The sequence below is a fragment of the Acromyrmex echinatior genome, chromosome 6, assembly GCF_024713525.1.
Source record: "Acromyrmex echinatior isolate Ae372 chromosome 6, ASM2471352v2, whole genome shotgun sequence".
NCBI classification, from domain to species: domain Eukaryota; kingdom Metazoa; phylum Arthropoda; class Insecta; order Hymenoptera; family Formicidae; genus Acromyrmex; species Acromyrmex echinatior.
Genome location: NC_141857.1, coordinates 10580733 through 10598294, shown reverse-complemented (window position 1 = coordinate 10598294; position 17562 = coordinate 10580733). Strand labels below are relative to the sequence as shown.

Below are 17562 nucleotides of genomic sequence, written 5' to 3'. Positions count from 1 at the left end.
ACATTTAAAGTAATATAGCCAAAGAAATTTGATCCGGATGTGAACATCATAATATTTGGAACTTTGCTTCGTATATTCATTCTGAGAACAATGTAGTGTTGATCAAGAAAATTAGAACCAGAAATCAAGTTCAGCTCTCATAAAAACATTTATGTGACATTGACATTTGGCAGGCTAGACATCGACTTTTTGCTAGCAGAATCGACAATAAATGCTCAAAATAGTTTTTTAAAAGTAAGATCCGGAATCTATTGCAATAGACGCGTTTACTATAGATTGGAACGGTGATTTTTTTCTATGCTTTTCACCATTCACGTTACTTCCCAAGGTAAAAAGATCCTTAATGATAACGCCAGAAGAAATAACCTTTTGGTCAAACTAGCCGTTCCTGGTTCCCTTAGTGCATGTTTGAGCCAAAACTCGTTGTTTTTAAATCCAAGTTTAATTCTTTTATATTCCTTCTAGGGATCCTCATCCACTGTGATATTCTTTCCCTGGTAGACGGAATCGAGCAGGTATAATGTTCTTAGTCCGAATAAATTCTCGAAAATTTTGAGAAAAAAAACGAATTTTTTTCAGTTTTTTTCTTACTATATTTTTCCAGACTTTTTTCTTCTAAGATAATTTTATTTTTATTGTTTTTTACGTCAATGATTTCATTATTGTAAATTGCTAATTTTTTACTTTTAAGAATTTTAAGAATTAAATCATATATGAATAGAGTTCCTTATCGTGATGATTTATGAAATCTCTCTCTCTCTCTCTCTCTCTCTCTCTCTCTCTCTCTCTCTCTCTTCGCCCTCTGTCTCCCTCCCCCCTTTCCCATCTTCCTCCCTCCCCTCCCCCTCTCTTTTCTGATAAAGATATTGAGTATTAATTAAAAAAAGAAATCATAAAGTCAGGATTGAACTTTCTTACACGGAAATACAATATTTACCCTTTTCTTTCCAATGTAAAAAGAAGAAGAGGAAAGACAAACCGTGTAAAAAATTTATTACCAGAGAATAATGCCGGAAAAAGAATAAATTTCTTATAAGAATGTTATTACGTATTGTCATGTAACAAAGTTTGCAAGTTCATATGTTATTTGGTAGTATACAATATTTCTAGAAAATTTTTCTTTTAGAGAATTTTTCCATCCTACAACCAATCAACACAACTGAAAAACTTGTCGTATATGTAATATATAATGCATAAACGGAGATAAATCTTCTATTTCTTTTATTTGTAAAAAAATAATTCAAAATAATTTAAAATAGTTTAAAGTAATCAAAAGCAATATAATTTTATCATTAAATTCAAATATAGGCAAAAAAAGAACATATTAAAAGAATATTTTTTTATAAAAAATGGAAAAAATTTAATTTTTTTCGTCAATTTTATTTTTCTGGAAAATTAAAAACACTTTAAAAGAGCATTTCTTTAATTTTTCTGTATTTTTCAGAAAAAAATCGAAAGAAATCCAGATTTTTTTCCTCGATTTTATTTTTCTGGAAAATTAAGAATTCTAATCAGATTGAAATTAAAATCCCTACGTAATTTAAGACCTACAAGATTTCAGCCAAACCTCGTTTTACCATTTTTTCCGAACGATCTACGATTTTCTACTATTTGTGTAGCATCAGCATTAGAAACATCTGAAACCAGCCGTCTACGCAAGAACAAAAATTGACTTTTCACATTGTAGAAAAAATCACATAAAAACATTACGACTCAGTTCCTGAGTCGATGGATAAAGAATATACTCCAAAAGAATAAAGTGAATACATTAATTTTCACTCGCCACGCATTTATTTCTGCGCCAAGAGAAATGGAGTCAATATATTGACCTACTAAAATCGCCGGCTGGACTTCTTCCTCTCAGACCTTTGCTAGGTTTTACCATCGAAAAATCGAAGATCGCGATGCATTCGCCGAAACAATTCTGGGAGTGTTAAAATATATATTTGAATATATTTGAATATAATATATAATACTAGCACTACAAAGTTCAACATCTTCAATTGTTGTATAATTTTGAATATCTACATTTGATGATCTGAAGAGGAAGCGCGAAATACAATTAACTGATTAAAGGAACTTACCCTACTTAGTAAAGTTCTATCATAATTGTATGAAGCGCATCCTCCGAAAGTCTCACTCTATTAAATCCCCCTAACTAACGTATATATACTCAATTTAGTATAACGGCAATCTTTTGAAGTAATGAAAATGGACCGGATGCAGGAAACCATAGAGCAGGAAGTCCCTAAAAAATTTCGGCGTTACTTAAAGTTATATATAGAAAGATTAGGATATCAATTCACGTGTGTGAAGTTGGTATCTCATCTTTTGGCACCGCAACTTTTGATAAGAGTTCCAATGGCACCCGCAATAGTTCTATAGTTCCTGATAGATTTTATAAATAGTTCCATTGATTTAGCTAAAAAAAATAACACTTGAAAATTTGGTGCTAACTTCCGGTGGTACCGCAAGATTCGAAAAAAATCAATTGAAAACTATGAAATTTTATAGTTCTCGATGAGTTCTATGGTTCCTGATAGACTTTAACAATAGTTCCGGTCTCTAAGTTATTTTAAATAATAATTAAACCCGCGCGCTAGCACCGCAAGAGTAAAATACCTTTTAATAGCCAGTTCGAGCCGACTTGTTGGCATTTTCCTATAGTTCTACAATAGTTCCGACGATTTTTATAATTTCGCTCAGAGATCATTAAGTACTTTTTAATAACAATTAAACCCGCGCGCTGACACCGCACCACAAGAGTAAAGTACCTTTTAATAACCGATTTATTGGTAAAAAAGTTGACAAAAAAATTTAATTTGTAAAATTATTATTTTTTCAATTCGATTGTGTTGCAAATACGAAAGTAACCGATGCTCATTAACATATTAAAAGAACTTGTACTTAAAAATTGTAAAAGTATACTTTCTCCAAATTTGATCGCAGTTGCCGCTTCCTTTACATACAATCAGTTAATATCCTTATATTACTTACAGAAGCGTTCAAACTAATGGAAAACGCTGAAAAATCAGTTGGAACTGGCTGTTAAATACAATATTAAGAATTATTTGAGAAAATTGCAGATTATTCTAAATTATATTTAAAAGTAATACAAAAAAATTAGAGACAGTTGACCATCTGGATTAAAAGTTATTTCAATAAAAAGTATTTTTTAAATTTGTACTCTAATAGAAATACATGAAAATGTATTATAAAATAAAGATAAAAATTTCAATTTTTTTATGTAAGTATTTATAAATACAAAAAAATTTATGCAAAGCTACATTGAAATGAAGACATTAATTGTAAATAAACAAAATATTTATTTGTTATAAACTAATTGGTGAATTTTCATAAAACTTTGCATAAGTCATTTTTAGTACTTGAAATATTTATATAAAAAAATTTAGATTTTTATTATTTTTAAAATTTCTGTTCATAACAATAAAACTAATAACAAATAATATAAATAATCTATAAAAATGTTGCTCAATAAAAACAATGTTAATAACACAACTCACATATATGTAGTTTGTTTAAAGCGTAAATACAATATTAATATATATGGTGCAGTACCAGTCTGTAAATTTAATTATTATTAGAAAGTACTTAAAGACCAGAACTCCGATCGAAATTTACACAAATCATCGATACTATTAGAACTATTAGAAGATGCTAAAAAGTTTTGGAACTGGCTGTTAAAAGGTACTTTACTCTTGTGATGCGTTGCCAGCGCGCGAGTTTAATTATTATTAAAAAGTACTTAAAGAGCAGAACTCTGAGAGAAATCTATAAAAATTGTCAGGACTATTGTAGAACTATAGGAAAATGCCAACAAGTCGGCTGGAACTATTAAAAGGTATTTTACTCTTGTGGTGAGGTGCGCGGGTTTAATTATTATTTAAAATAACTTAAAGAACTGGAATTGTTGTTAAAACCTATCAGGAACCGTAGAACTCATCGAGAACTATAAAATTTCATAGTTTTCAATTGATTTTTTCGAATCTTGCGGAAGTTAGCATCGCAAATTTTCAAGTGTTATTTTTTTTAGCTAAATCAACGGAATTATTTATAAAACCTATTAGGAACTATAGAAGAAATAGAGAGAATTGCGGGTGCCATTGGAACTCTTATGAAAACTTGCAGTGCAAAAAGATGAGGTACCACACATGTTATCAATTCGACCGTACATTACCCGCAATTACTCATAGTGCATTGCGAACGGCGCAGAAATTCAAATGCTTATTGATGTTATCTTGCTTCAATCATAAATATTTTTTAAAGGAAGCATATTTTCATGAATAATGATGCCATCGATTTTTGAATCTGTGAATATTTACAATCAATTTTTTAAAAGAAATAATTAGAAAATTAAATCTTATTGTAAAAGCTGTTTTAGGTAAAATTTATGTCTAAATTCTAAGCAGAATCGTAAGGCTCGTAATATATTCTTGTAAAATTTGTAAGAATTTTTAGGTGCTTTATACAATATTTTTACAGCTTCTTACTAATCATAAAATGTGTAATAAGTCGTAAATATTTACGAATAATCGTATATCTTACGAAACATACGCATAAAATTAGAATACTAGTCATAAGTTTTACGAGAACACGTTACTAGTTTTACGATTCTGCTTTGAATTGATCCATTAATGTTATATAGTTTTCATTGAAATATATATTATAAACAATTATCGAAGAAAATATATAATAATGATATTATCAGAAATTAAATATTAAATTATAATAAAAATTATGAAAATTTTTACAGAAAAAAGTAAACAATTTCGTTTGAGCATGAAAATAATATTTTCAGCTCGAAAAAAAAAAACAATTTAATTTAATCAAAATAATTATAAGTTGGTGTCTAGGAGTTATCGAGTGAGTTCAAGACTAGTGGGAGATCGGCCGTATAGAAGAGGGCGCACGAGGCAATCGGCGGCCTAGTGGGCCGAACCTAAGAGAATTTTAGTCGCAAGAATTGATAGAAGTGAAGTAATTCAACAAAAAAAAGAAAAATTTGTAAGACCACGCATGTATAATAATTTGTGGCAAAAATACAATTTTATATTCAAAATACACACCACCAGCCTATTCATTAAGGACAAGCAAAGGTCCTTTACATTTGGTCCTTCGAGCCGGATTATAGTATTGATAGAAGACGTAAATCACGAGAAATTGTGATCGCAAGAGAGCACGTTACTAAAAGAGATTAAGCAACAGCAGCTATTTATAAACAAGTAAGTGAGTCTCCTTTGTCTCGATTTTCTTACTGAATATTATCCTTATTCGCTCTAAGATAATGGTTAAGGTAAAGAGTTTAAAGATTAAGCGTAGACAGTTGAAAGCTCAGATGAAGATATTTGATAATTTTATCGAAAGCGATAGAAGACGGCACAAGATCACGGTAAGGCTTGAGAAATTAGCAACATGGGATAGTTTCCAAAACATACAGTATGCAATAAAAGAGATACGCAAGCGAAAGATATCAAGCAATGAAGAAGGAGATGAAGGGCAGTTTGAGTTGATAGAATTAATTAGAAGAGGGAGAGAAAGATGAGGCATTCGAGAACAGTTACTTTAAAGACGTAACAATAACAAAACGAAAACTAGCGCAACCTGGTTCATTAAGTGAAACGGCAGAGGTTACAGGAATCGAAGTGATGCCAAAAATTAAGACAAGTGTAAAGTTGCCCACGATCACGTTGCCCACATTCAACGAGTAATACAGCCAATGGATACAATTCAAAGACGCATTTATTTCATTGATAGATAAAAATGCCGCTTTATCGGATATTCAAAAATTACAATATCTTAGAGGAACTTTAAAAAATGAAGCATTGAATTTTCTAGAAAGAGTGGAAACGACAGAGAATTACAGAATCGCGTGCGAATTATTAAACAACCACTATGAAAATCGACGGTTGATTATCAACACGCATCTCAGGAATTATTTGAAACAACACCAATAACTAAAGGCAACCGAATTTCAGGCAATTCGTGAATCATATACGAATGCACATCAAGTCATTAACAACCTTAAAGCTGCCGGTGGATCAATGGAATGCAATCTTGATTTATCTCACTACAAACAAATTGGATTTTTACACATGTAAGGAGTGGGAGACACATGTTGGTTTAAAAGGCATGAACGAATTGCCAAAGATGGAAGAATTGCTAGAATTCTTGACAGGAAGATACTACATGTTGGAAATGATGGAAAGAGAGAAATCAACCGCAGATGCATAAATGATAAGACAAATGAAAGAGGCAACAAATCGGTTGCATTAGCGACCACTCCTAATGGCGAAGGTGAGTATTGCAAGGGTACTCATCGCATTTTCAATTGTGAGAAATTATTAAGATTATATCATAGAATCACGTATTAAAGAAATAAAGCAACTAAAGCTTTGTCTTAATTGTCTTCGAAAGAGTCATTGGAATAAAGAGTGTAAATCTTCAGGATGTAAACTTTGTAAAGCTAAAACATAAATCGCTCTTACATACACAGGTGAGAAAGAAAGTGAAGCGAACAAAGAATTTGGTCAGGATAGCACAGGCAACATCGTGTCTACACATTGCACGAAAGATTTGAATCAAGTTTTGCTATTGACAGCTAAAGTTTTCGCTATCGGCAGGAGCAACAGCATTCATCGGATCTTTATTAGATCTAGGGTCTCAATCTAACCTAATCAACAATGCTTTAGTAAACAAGTTGCATTTAAATTGCAAGTCAGTAAATATCCCGGCCAGTGGAATAAATTAAAACGTTAGCCGATCAATAGTTGTAGAAATACAATCACGACAGAATACAGTTAAATTTAAGTTGGAATATTTAGTATTACCTTAAAATTACAGAGAGAATACCACAAACAAGTATCGACACATCAAGGTTGAAGATACCTAATTATTTGAAGTTAGTCGATGAAGAGTTTTACGAGCAGACGATTTGTTAATGGGAGCCGAGGTGTTCGGGCAAATATCTGCAAATCCGCATTAAATGGTATCACGACTCAAGCAAGTTGAAGATTGGAACAATGGCTCGTAATGGACGAGGCGTTTTTGAAATCTATCAAGATGATGAAATACCAAAAGTGGCCTAAAAGCCAATGGCCTAAAAGCCAATGGGTTGTATAAAAGGAACATTCGAAAGCTCTGCGCATTGCCTACGGATAACCAGGCCAAACAATTAATTAAAGAGCAGGAAGTCTAATGCGCTACACCATTGGAGACTATATTCAATTCGTTTTTTTTGGATTTGTTCTATGGCAAATTCAATGTTGTTTACTAAATCAATTATTTGTCATTTTAGTTAATCAAAACTAATAATTCATCATTATAGGGCATAACTTTAAGTTTTGAAAGCGACCTTTCAAGGCAGCCGGAATGTCTAGGAGTTATCGAGCGAGTTCGAGACTAGTGGGAGATTGGCCGTATGGAAGAGGGCGCGCGAAACAATCGGCGGTTTGGTGGGCCGAGCCTAAGAGAATTTTAGTCGCAAGAATTGGCAGAAGTGAAGTTCGAGGTTGATTCGTAATTCAACAAAAAAAAATTTTGTAAGACAACGAATGTATAATAATTTGTGCAAAAATACAATTTTATATTCAAAATACACACCACATACCAGCCTATTCATTATGGACAAGCAAAGGTCCTTTACAGTTGGAGAATTGGAGAAGCATAATGTATAGCACACTATACGTACTTGCGTACGCAAGCGTGTGTGTGCTCGCACGCACATATATGAACATGTATGATGTTCGAATGCAACACTATTTTGCGTATATGACAATTTATGAAGAAAAAAGTGGTCAATAAGGTTTTAAGGATATAAAAAATTTTACATATTAAATACGAATTAAATGCACAAATATCACTTTTACAAAATGCATGCATAATATTTATAAAACATTAAAAAAATTTTTGTAAACAACTTAAAAAAATAAAAATAAAATTTGTGTAGTTCCATTAGCAAATTTTTTTTTATACGCAACAACTGATAACAAATTAAAAGATATACAAAATTCAATTAAATGTAATACGTAGAAGTCTATTTTATTTTACATGCATTTTTTAAAATTCAATTTTGTTTCTTTTTTTTCTTTGAATACTAAAAAATGTCTATCTTTTTTTATATAAAAATTATAGAATATCGAGTAAAACACAGAAGACTACCTAAAAAGTAAGACTACCTATGTCAACTTATATTTATAATAAAGTAAAAAAAATCACATGTTAGGTTTAATGTTGTTACATAGAATATTAAAATATTGTAATGTAAAAAAATTTAATTATTCCTTTTACAAGAAACTTTTATAAATATCTTTTAAATATGAAAAGCATCAAAATCATTTAACACTAACATAATAAATATTAATAAAAATAATAGAAATAGATGATAAAAATAAAACAATAAAATAAAAAGATAATAAAACATATATTGTCAAGGTCATGACCCTGAGTAACCTCCAACAAGTTTTAGCTCATTATTCGTTAAAAAGTTATTAAGAAAAAAAGTTTTAAATGTAAAAAAATGTCGCTTTTCTATTGTACTATATAGAACAAAAATTCTCTTCTTTTAAAATAGATTTTCTATTTTAAAAACAAAAATTATGCTTCCTTAAATCTCGTCCGGATGGATAAAACTTGTAGTCTGCGCACGCTTCGACAACAGTGTTTAAAGTATCAGCAAAAATCAAAGCGAATATCTACCTCGCGCGCCACTCCGTGAACCTAGTCCTTCCGCACCATCTCGTTGTTTTGTTCACCACAGAGACAATAGTGTGTTCCCTTTTCAGACAATTTTTCGTATAATTTTGAAAGTTTTTCATAAGTGTATATTTTATTCATAGATGCTCGTGAGATCGAGAGTCGTTTTATATTTATCGCCAAAAGTGGAAAATGCGCGAGTTTTTACTCGCCGCATGAGTGATCACAAGATCGATCGCGGGATGCAAATCCTTGTCGCACCCGTGAAAGATCGACGTTCATCGAAGGATCTGTCAGCCACCCGTTTCAAGGCTCTTATTGACCATACTCGCGAGCTCTGATTCGCTCGAGTCATTCGAAACACGCTCCCACGATCAGCCTCTTGAGGTTAGGTCGTCGGTAGAGAAAATATCGCAAGTATATGAGAATCTAACGATTCTCATCTGTGATCGAATAGAGTGAGCGCAGCTCCTCCCGTCAATACGATCAATATGTGGCATCAATGAACCAACGGTCGCACGTAGCGACCAGGGCGACGTATCAAATGCATTCCTCTTGTCGATCACATTAGCAATCGAGTGGAGTAGAACGTAATTTTCTCCTTCCGCAAAGCGAATACCGACATCCTTTGGAAATGGAGACAAGCAGCAGTCGAGCAGGCGCAGCCCTTCCTCCTCCAAGAACGGAAAAATTTTGATAAAAGAGAAGACATAACTGACGATTCTTTCTGCCAAATACTTGCTGTTTTCTCAGGCATCTGTGCCAGCGTTCTTTAGGAACTGAGATAAGGACCCTTGTCGTCTCATAATACAAATCGCTAAATACCTACCGATCGAATAGAGTAGAAGATGGTTCCTTCTTCCACATTACACCAAGCGTTCAGATTTTTTTAGTCCAAGCTTACCCTCGGACATCCAGGTGCTAACCTCTAATCTCGCCGGAGATTTTCAATCATCCATGACATTTTTTGGAATTCTTGTATCAGATTCCATTCAAGAAGAAATCCATTACAGGTTAGGCGATGACGCCCATCTTAGACTGATATAAGTTTGAGGTGTAGATCCTGAAGGATAAGAGAGCTATCATCTCACAACCTTGCAATAACGGCGCCGATCGCTCTTGATTGAGGCATCTCCTCCACGCACTCCGTATTCCAGCCTATCTTACCGCTCTCAATCAAGGTCCAGAAACCGTTGCTGTCATTAAACGAAAGGTGAACGTGATTGATACCTCAGATAAAATGTTTGTATCTCAAGAGAACAATTGCTCTACGAGAACCATCTGAGAACCAGTTCCTTTCTCACCATTCCTTCTTATTGAAAATTCTTTAATAAGAAAACAACTCCTCTCGATAAGTCTGTGAAAGACATCCATAGATCCTTTTTATATTAAGCCAAATGACCACTCAATGTTTGGGAACTCGAATAGCCACCATCATCAGGTGTTCTAGCGGTGTGGACGCTCGCACGAATTGCTCCACAGCTGCACAGAAATTGATCAAGTCAAGTCAACTACTAAAGCAATTGTCAGTTTGATAAATTTTTCAGGACAATGCTGATCTTACTACAGGTTCCAGTAGTGGAATGAGGATCAGGTGGTTGTATCTCAAGCAGCTATAATGGTACACTATCCAAGAGAGAAGCCTCTCGTTATCCTATTATGAACAGTTCGCAAATGGTAGCATTCTTAGTAAGAGCTTCTTTTAACAGTAAAGATTTAGAATCGACAAAGACTGCAGTCAGCATTCATTAATTTTCATTTCACATCCAAACTTGCTCTTGTAAAGCTACTGAGTTCCCTAGGAGAGTCCGTTTACTCTTACGCAATAACATAACATTACACATCATATTGCTTCATCAAGAGGTTCTAATGGCCATGCGCTTTGCCGGTAGTTTACTTCTTGGAACGAATGGGGCATGTCCTAAGCAAATACCAACAAATGTACCAACAAATTTTTGTCTAAAGCAACGCCTTCAAAGCATCACTTCTCAGCGGATCTTCGCAATTGCGAGATCCTTAGAATTGTCAGCACAAGAGCGCTGCCCTACATTAGCAGATCCTTCCAATTTTTTTATTTTACCGAGATTGTAGAAGTAAAAAATAAAGCCAAAGAACTAAATTTATAATAATTTATTATAATAATGTATAATAATAAAAATAATAATAAAAATAATAATAATAATATATTATTATAATTATAGCATCATCATACAATAAGATCAATCATATTATAATTATCACGCCATTGTACGATAAGATCAATCTTATATTGTCATTCGCTCACGTAGTGAAGCGAAGAATTTAATAACCTATATTATCAGCAACTTCAATCGACCTCTTTATTAGATTCGATTATGAAGCATTGTTCTAACTCTCTGCATTGTTGCAGGAATTTCGCAGTCAATACCGTACACTTTTATTTGGATCTTCCGTTCCCCAGCTTCTGGACCTTCGGATATCAGAGTTAACCAGCATCTCTGTCCGGACTTAACTCTTCGAAGTCAGCTGATTCGCAGATATTCTACAACTATTCCATAACCAGGGAAATAGCGACATTAAGATTTTCCCATCCTCCCCGTTACAATTTCATATGAAATCAACTCCGGCCGCAATTAAAGTAACAAAATTCATCCTAACTCGGTTCCTTTTAAGAAGGATAATCATCATTTTGGTGCTTCTGACGGTCAATTGAGCTCAAACCTCTAGATCTCTTATTTCAGAGCTGGGATTTAGTTGCACATTTCGGCTCAATTTCATTAGCAACGCCCACTATTCCTCTCTTACCGCGTATTGCCTAGCAACGAATTGTCGAATGCTTGTAAACAACGCGCGTACCGCTTCATCTCAGAAGCGTTCCTACTATTAACTATACTATACGAATGGAACTGATGAATCTCCCTCAACTTAAATAATGAATTAAAACTTTCTTTTTAAAATAATTTTAAATTGATAATTGAAAATATTTTTATTATTAATATTAATAGCAATAATAATAATAATACAGTATTATTATTATTATTAATATATATTATTAATATAGTGTATAGCTTTCAATCATTTAACAATGATATATAAATAATATAACAATAATATATTTATTTAAAACTTTTAACTTGTTCTCATAATATGCGTGCGGCAATATTACAACACCAGCTTTCATATCCGGACAAAGTAGAACAAGAACTTTCAGATTCCAATCAGAATAAAATTTTTAATCTCGTTAATCTCTTATACTCGAAAAATAAAACATAGATGCGTTACCTGTTTTACAGCCAAAAAACGAAGCGGTGGATCTCAGACACCACTTTCGCACAACCAAAATTTAGTCGTCAACGATTCATCGTCACACAAATAAGAACACTTTTAATTTATTTTAACATACGACTGTTGTATTTATTTCAACTAAATGTAAATTTGCATTTTAAGAAGATGTTTAATTACTGAAGATGGCCAGATTGTGGCCGAAACGTTTAATAGTTTATTTATTGATATGTTGTATTGATAAACGCTTAAAAATTCATTATTGATGGAAGTTTAATTATCACCGACAACCTGTGCTGTGGTTTTTTATGTTCTTCGTTTTTTAATTTTTTAAAATTATAACCACCATTATTTTATTTAAGATATAATAATCTCAATTCCCGAAATAAATAAAATTACTGATAACAAAAAATTTAGCGAATTAGCACTGTAAACGGAATTATTACGTATTATTTATTCTTGAAAAATTAGACATTTAATTATATTTTAATGACATTCATTGATATTTATTGTGCTTCGTTTACAGCACTGATTCCTAGTAACCATTTTTTGTTATCAGTTTGTAATTAGATAATTATAATTATTTTGTAATTAGATAATTATAATTATTTTTTAATTAGATAATTATAATTATTTTATAATTAGATAATTATAACTGTAAGACAATAGTTTCCACGTCACCATTGAGATACTATTTGTTGATGCGTTTCTTTTTAACTAATTTCTCCAGTAGGAAATAGTAGGAGGCCTATTCCATTGAAAAGAAGAATATGAAAGATTTATTTGTGCAAAGAAACGAAATTCAAAGAATAATTAAATAAATATTAACTCGATTTTCTAGGCCGTTTAGAGGATTGTACAAGAGATGATATATCTACAGGAATGCTAGAAGAATTGGTTTACATTAATGAAGATAAGGATTTATCACTTAAAGAAAAACGCTTATTTGTTTTTATATTTTTCATTTTTGAAAAGAAACATTCATATAAATTTTGTACGAGAAATTTAAATTGTCATGTTCAGCAAACTTAATTGTTGTGGAATGTTGTTTGTAGAATCTAAAAGAATATACCAAATAGCAATGAGCGCTCATGGACCTGCTCTGCAATAATTGTTGTGTTTCAGTGTTATGCAACTCTTGTTTTCCAACAGTTCGTTGTTGTATAGGCAGAATGTTTAGTAGTGACGTGGCTGTCGAAAGCGAGTAAACTGTGTAGAGTTCCTATTATTCTCTTAATTTTCTGAAAATTATATTTTTTTTATTGTGGTTTCTTATTCTCAAGTGCTAATCTCTTTATGTGGTTTTTTATTCTCAAGTTAATCTCTTATGCTTTGTGAAATGTGAATTTAAAGTACTTGTGCGTGCGTGCGAGCGTGCGAGCGTGCGTGCGTGCGTGCGTGCGTGCGTGCGTGTGTGTGTGAAATTTCTATAATTCTTTTCTAAATTTCGTAATTTTTTAATTTAGTGTGATTTTTTCTTGACTGTAATCTGTTCATAAAATCTAGAATGGCGAGCAACAAAGGTATAAATATAAACAACATTTTGATAAGACATGGCAGAATAATTTCTTCGCATTTATTTACAATAAGATGGTTTGTCTTTTATGCGGTTATCAATCTGATATAGTGACAAAATTTGTCATTGAGAGACATTATAAAAATAAACATTTTAATAAATATTACAAATACGTATGTCAGAAAAAATGTAGTGTTTAATCGAAGGATTAAAATTAATATATCAGGAAGATTTGAATTCTCCAAGTTCTAACAATAATGATGCTTCTTCGGTTAAAACTGTTACTGCATCCTATATTATTTCGCTACTCATTGCCAAACATTCTAGGCCATTTATAGAAGGTGATTTTATAAAGGAATACCTGATCGAGGCAATAAAATCATTCGGCATTTCATTGACCCTTGCTGAAATTGCTAGCATTCTTTTAACTAATAAAATAGTAGCTTCAAGAATTCATAGTATTGCTTGTTTAATAAAAGAAAAATTAAAATGTTTATTAGCAAGTTGTTGTTATTTTTCATTATGTTTGGATGAAAGCCAATAATCGATATGTGAGCCAATTAAGTATTTTTGCTCGAATCATACAAAACGATTTCTCATATGCCGAGCTGTTGAACTTCGTTCCATTGCATGATACAACAAAAAATATTGATATTTTCAATGGCGTTGAACAAACTCTTCAAAAATTTAATGCTGACTTTTTCAAATGTTCAGTTACTATTACACTGATGCGATCTAGCGATGCTAGATCCAAAAACAGGTTTTTATGGTCAGATAAGGTAGCGAAATTTTAAATTCCCCGTTATATACTGTATTATTCATCAAGAAGCATTATGTGGGAAAACTATAAAATTGTGTTCCACCATGAAAATTGTTACTAAAATCGGCAATTTAATAAAAGGCGATCACAAATTTCTATTTCATCGAAAATTTCAAAATTTTCTCGAAAAACATAATACAATTTATGCAGATGTACCCTTACATTGTGAAACCCGATGGCTTAGTGCTGCCAAATGTTTAGAGAAGTTCTTTGATAAGAGAAAAATCTTCCTTTTCTTGAAAGAAATGTCTGTTGAAAAAGATGATTTTAAATCTCTCTTTGAAGATGTAAAGTTTCTCTGTGAGCTTGCTTTCATTATTGATTTAACTAATCATTTAAACATCTTAAATTTAAAGCTGCAAAAGACCAATTAGATAATAAATCAATTAGTTAGTCATATTGACTCATTTCGTAGAAAATTGTTATTATTTAAAAATCATTTAGAAGAAAACAGTCTTCATTTTTATCCTTCTTGCCAGATACTTTTCGAAGAATACGGTACAAATTGCAATTTCAAAAAATTTATAGATTTAATTAATTCATTAATAAGTCAGTTCGATACACGTTTTGATTTCGAAAACCTTAGAAAGGATTTAATTCTTTCTGAAAATCCTGTAATCGCGAAAATAGAAGAACAGAACTTACAATTTCAAGAAGAATTTTGCGATTTGCAAAGTGATTTATTTCTCAAAGCGCGCCCAAAAAAGGGAGCAGAATTTTTAAAATTTTTGAATATTTCAAATCATCCTAATCTTAAAGATTTTGATTTGCAAATTTTTTCTATGTTTGGATCCATTTTCTATGTTTGGATATTTATGCAAATGTTTCTTTTCAAAAATGAAAAATATAAAAATAGATAAGTGAATAGATATACATATATATACGTGTGTGTACATATATGTGTATATACATTTCTTATACTGCCGATTTTCTTTCTGTATATATACAATATATATATATATATTGCAAAAATTAATTAATTATTGTTATCTTATTATGAGCACAAATTCTAGGGCACAAGTTAAAAGTTTTAAATAAATATATTATTATTAAATGATTGAAAGCTCTACACATATATTAATAATAATACTATATTATTATTATTACTATTAATATTAATAATAAAAATATTTTCAATTATTAAAAATTCTTCTAAAAACAAAGTTTTAATTCATTATTTAAGTTGAAGGAGATTCATTAGTTCCATTCATATAGTATAGTTAATAGTAGGAACGCTCCTGAGCGTTATTTATTAACTATACTATATAAAGTGATACGCGCATTGTTTACAAGCATCCGACGATTCGTTGCTAGGCAATGCGCAAGAAGAGAACAGTAGATGTCGCCAACGAAATCGAGCCAAAATGTGCAACTAAATCCCAGCTCTGTCTTATTTCATCCCTCAGGGACAGTATGGATATCCTTATCATATTAATCATATGTAACACAGTTTTCCCAAACTTATTTGGCTCACTGAGGACCTTATGTCCCCAGGACTAACAACGTCTGTCCTTAGTTTTCCTCGCGACCCACTAATAGAAGATAACGTCCATTTTGGGAAACTATAAATCATAATTCATGTTACGTTTCATCTTTTATAGTATAATCTTTATACATTGGTATAATGTTTTACAGTAGATCTTTATGCCTTAGTATAGAGTTTATACCAATCGTAGTAATCGGAAAATAGGAAAATATACATACACACACACACACACACACACACACACACACACACACATACATACATACAGGATGGCATGAATATACGGCCCCACTCGTCCCGAGCAGGTAGAGTGGACTAAACTGAGTAGAAAAGTCCTCTACTATTTTGCAATGCTCGCAATAATTAACGAGATTTGATTTATATCAATAATTCAGTTGTGAGCAATATTCATTTAATTTATACATCCATGTATTAACACATTTTATTTCTTAAGTTGATTTTAATGAGTCGATAGTCGGAAATTTTTAGTTTTAACCAGTCACCTAAATAGGTAACAATGATTTTTCGCATCTACAAGTTGTCAATTAGATCAGCGAGTTATTAGCTCAACTAATGGGAAGGAATAAAATCAAATTTAGCCAGTCTTAAAAAAATCAATAGTCTTAGTCGTACAAATTGGCTGTTGGCCAACTTCATCGATTCACCGATAAGATTTAGAACTATCGATTACCGATTTATTGTAGAATCAGCATTACAGTAGATTATTAGATTAGCTGTCATTATGCTACTTAGCATTATGTGTCTGAACAACCTTAATTTCGTGATAGCTTTCTAGGGGAAAAGTGGACAAGTGAAATCTTATATCCTTATACCGTGACTTATCCAGATTATCGAACCAAACAATGAGTTGAATCTCGAGCCGCGAGCATTTGATCGGCGAAAAATGTTGGCTGCCAATGAAGGCAAATCCATGAGCCGATACATTCATCGTTAGCTGCCAATATCACTTTTACTTGATTCTCACATCGAATCTGGCCTCAATGCTCGAAGTTTGACTAAATAATCTGAACCTTTAAAATATGATACAAACATACTCATACATATTTAAGCACAATGCACATACATGCATAAACAAAAAAAATTCAAGCAATAGAAGAAGAAAATATGCAATATACATCGAAATCATTATAATTTCAGTGAAATAATTTTTCCATGTTGCACACATATATATATATATACAGGGTTGGCCATATTCGACGGAAAGATGTTTTTTTTTTCAATCATGGGAAACGTCGTTACTCGATCTAACATCTCTGTCAAAAGTTACAGTGTTGCCAGATCTTTCCGTCGAATATGGCCAACCCTGTATATATATATATATATATATATATATATATATATATATGTATATGTATATAAGAAAAATTATATCCAACGCCACAAATAAATATCGAGATTTGACGTTTAAATAATCATCCGCTTATAATTATCCAGGTAGCAAAGACATATCATTTCGATGTAAAATATTAGATATGTTCGTACTAGTGACATCGAGTGACAAAAAATGATTATGTACATATCATTTTAATTAATTCTTTGATGATATTTCACATCATTACGACATAATATTTCGATCTTCTGCTGTAAAATTCTTAATTTTATGTCAATATTAAAATCTAAAAATTATTATTAGTTTTTTGGTCTGCGCATGTTAATTATTTTACTGGATGTATTTATAATTTGTTTTAAATGTAATAAGAATTACAAATAAAGTTCTTCTCAACGGAATTTTATGTATAATCGCAA

General features: G+C 31.7%; 1 pseudogene; it reads left to right on the top strand.

Moving 5' to 3' along the window:
- Positions 1 to 12545: 12545 nt before the first annotated feature.
- Positions 12546 to 16993, top strand: LOC147909414 (general transcription factor II-I repeat domain-containing protein 2B-like; annotated as a pseudogene).
- The last annotated feature ends 569 nt before the right edge of the window (positions 16994 to 17562 follow it).